The sequence below is a fragment of the Carassius auratus genome, chromosome 29 (genome assembly GCF_003368295.1).
Source record: "Carassius auratus strain Wakin chromosome 29, ASM336829v1, whole genome shotgun sequence".
NCBI classification, from domain to species: domain Eukaryota; kingdom Metazoa; phylum Chordata; class Actinopteri; order Cypriniformes; family Cyprinidae; genus Carassius; species Carassius auratus.
Genome location: NC_039271.1, coordinates 11,870,885 through 11,874,665, shown reverse-complemented (window position 1 = coordinate 11,874,665; position 3,781 = coordinate 11,870,885).

The following is a 3,781-nucleotide window of genomic DNA, read 5'->3' as shown; positions in this document are numbered from 1 at the left end:
CCATTTATGCTGCGGCGCCCGGGGAGCAGTTGGGGGTTCGATCCCTTGGCTCAAGGGCACCTAAGTCGTGGTATTGAAGGTGGAGAGAGAACTGTACATGCACTCCCCCCACCCACAATTCCTGCCGGCCCGGGACTCGAACTCACAACCTTTTTGATTGGGAGTCCGACTCTCTAACCATTAGGCCACGACTTCTCAGTAAAGAGTGGGAGATTTTTGCCCGAAACCCGGGAGCTATTCCAACCTGCATCATGAAAAAAAGAGACGGGATATGGAGTGAAATGTATTCACAGGTATGGTGCCACGGTCAACAGTGAAATATCCAGTTTAGCAGTCATTATAAATATCTGACCATTGAATGCCACAATTGACTAATCAGACTCGAGCATTCAAAGACATATGTTATTGTTCACATGCGCATCAAGGCTAACACATCTATCCCGACTGCTTCCTCATGCCTTCTGTTCACTCTCAGAGGACACATTCACTGGAAACAGGTGTTCAGAACTGGCCATTTGCATCTTAGCAAGGTGAGGTGGCGTCCCCACCTGCCCTGAACAATTGCACTGTGATACCCAAATAAGCATGCTGTGTAAATTAACAATGTTACCTGGACCCCTAAAAACATCTCCACTGATGGTGACTGATTCAGTGTACTGCAGTTGTTCACCGCTGTAATGGCCGATTACAGCAAGGGGACTGGTTTGTGTCTGAAGGAAGGCTGTGTTCTTCATCTTTTGATCAGCCTGGCAGACACACAGCACGCACCACCTTACATGTATCTATGCTGTAATGGGACTGTGGTTTTGAATTTGAAGATGCTTTAAAGAGTGCAGATTGTTACTTGATGCTTTACAGGTAAGTCAAGTGTCTGTGGCTCAGGAAAGTGCTTGAACAGTAGGTGTTCTCCGGGTCATGTTCAGATCTGGCCTTTTCTGCTCTCTATGGTGACATAAACAGGGAACGACAAACACTGCTTGGTGAAGGTGAGGGAGAAAGTGACCAGTGTACAGTGTACACGTCAATACAAACACAGGCCCATGTGCTCGTCCTCCGTTTGATTTCCCCTGGAAGATACAGTACTTTGCAGTTTTGAAGCAAAATCCAAAAAAACCTAGTTAGAAGAATGATGTAAAGTTATTAAAAAGCTGTTGCAAAAAACACCCAAGAAATCTATTTATTTATTCAAATATAGCACAAGTGTAAGACACACAGTGCTTTTATGCTAATGCTTTTACAGAAACCTATCTATCTATCTATCTATCTATCTATCTATCTAATGTTGTGTCATTCTGTCACTGTTGTTATTCTGTCAATCAACATCTACCTCTGTCTGTCATTCTGTCTATTGTTATGATCATCCATCCATCCATCCATTCTGTTTATTGCTCAGTCATTCTGTAACCTGTTTACTTCAATTGAAATTAAGGGATTGAATTTAAGAATGACACAACCCTGATATAGTATATTCCACACAGTTGGCTCTCTGATTATATACTGTACTACACACTTTAGCATATGTACAGTAGTAGCTCATTTGGGCATTCAGTGCAAACAGATGACTTGCATTCTGTGCAGAGTATACATACTGCACTTACTCAAAGAGGGAGCTAGGATGGCTGATCCATCCTGTCAATCCTGTATAAATGTCCCACTAATCTAGTGTCATTTTACCACCCATAAGACCAGCACTTCTGACTCTAAACTCTCAAGTCTTCCTCTCTGTGAATCTGGTACTGGTTGTGTTGTGAGCAGGGAAAGGTCATAACATCCTCCTTTTAGACCACCCCCAAGAATACTTCTGTAATCTCTGTCCTTGTGCCAAACCTCCCACTGCCCTCCAGTCTGTCCCCACACGCACACACGCACACGTCTCAGCCTCTCGTCTGTCCTTTCCCTTCTGTTTCATCTCAATTCTTCCCACATTTCTATCACATTCAGTTTGCCCTTTATTAATTTCACACTTTAAACTAATCCTAACAGCCTCTCAAATTACAATGGAGCGTGACTGGCCGCACTGGACCAAATCAAGTTGATTATTTATTCCCTGGGCGGTGCTTGAGAAATGACTCTTAAGTGTTTTAGTACCCCTTACGCTCTTCAAGTCGCCCATCACTGGCTCAGATTTCGGCGACACCCAGCAATGGTTGTTTGTAACCCGGCTAGTGGACTTAAGTCATCCTGATATATCAGTCTTGGGATGGTTTTGTATTATATTATTATAAAAACCAACCCCTGGCATTCTAGCTCTTCAAAAGTGAATAGAAGCCGGGAATTTCTCTGCAGTCATTCCAAACCGTCTTTTCAGGCTTCTACCCGTCATTAGACTTGTAAGTGTTTATAAAGTTATTTATATTTAGGTGTGCCTGCACTCCTGCATTTCTCCGTCATGCTGGGGCTGTTTTTCTGGGTCAGAGAGAGACCAAGTGAAAGTGAGAGACGCAGGCAGGCAGATCTTACAGGATTCATCCTCACAGAGGGGAAACGGGTCTTATTCAGTTGGCACCTCTTCCTCCTCCTCTTCCTCTCTGGCTAAATATAAATGTGACTGGTTGTCAGCAGGGGCTGTTGGTGGAGATGTCGCTCGCCCTTGGGGAGTTACCAGTTCAAATAGCTCACTACAGAAACAGAAGGACATGAATAGTGCTGGTAATGAGAGAGGGATTTTTTTGGTTTATTTCGTCTTTCCCTCATTTACAGCTGCTGAGTTTATAAGACAGCATTACTGTGTTAGTAAATTTGTAGTACTGTATTTTCCGGACTATAAGTCACACTTTTTTCATAGTTTGGCTGGTCCTGCGACTTATAGTCAGGTGCGACTTATATATCAAAATTGATTTGTCATGAACCAAGAGAAATGAACCAAGAGAAAACATTACCATCTCCAGCCACGAGAGGGCGCTCTATGCTGCTCTGTGCTCCTGTAGTCTACACTGAAGACATAGAGCGCCCTCTCACGGCTGTAGACGGTAATGTTTTCCTTGGTTCTTGGTTCTAAATAAATGCGACTTATAGTCCGGTGTGACTTATATATGTTTTTTTCCTCGTCATGACGTATTTTTGGACTGATGCGACTTATGCTCAGGTGCGATTTATAGTCCGAAAAATACGGTAAATGGTTTCAAAGAATATGTAATTGTGTTATTATTTATTCAATATTATACTTTGTTTGATATTTTAAATATCATAATTTTCATTTGTTTTGAACCCTGGCCCATGGTTGTAAAACCGAGGCTAAAGGCGACTTTCTGTTAAACCCCAGAACAAAACAGCTGTGTCTACTTGAAAAGTAGAACTGACAACATGAGAGACCACTCCTCAACCCCTCATTTTCGCCAGCCTTCCAGCGCTGTATGAGGTCCAGTGCTGAGTCCTCATCAATCCCCAGATGAGCAGACAGAGTAGACACAGAATCCCGAATCCTCATCTGTGCTGCAGCCTGGGGTCTTCACTTTGTCACCCATATCAATCATTCCAGCTCCTCTGCCGATGCCTCATTGGTCATTGTTTCAACCTTGAGCATTTTTTTTTCCCACATTGTCTTCATCGCTGCTATCAATCTCACACTGCACTTCTCACTTTTTTGACATTTTCAGGAAAACAAAAGAGTCAATTCCTTTTTTTTTTTCTCCCTGCTCTGTACCCTCTAGTTGTCATTTCAGTACTCACTTTAAATAATAATAATTCTGTTTTTGAGTATTTGGCCACTGCTGCTCAAATTGTGCTCGAGTTGAGAGGAAGGTGGTGTACTAGCACTTTGTATTTATTGTTTTTAAGTACA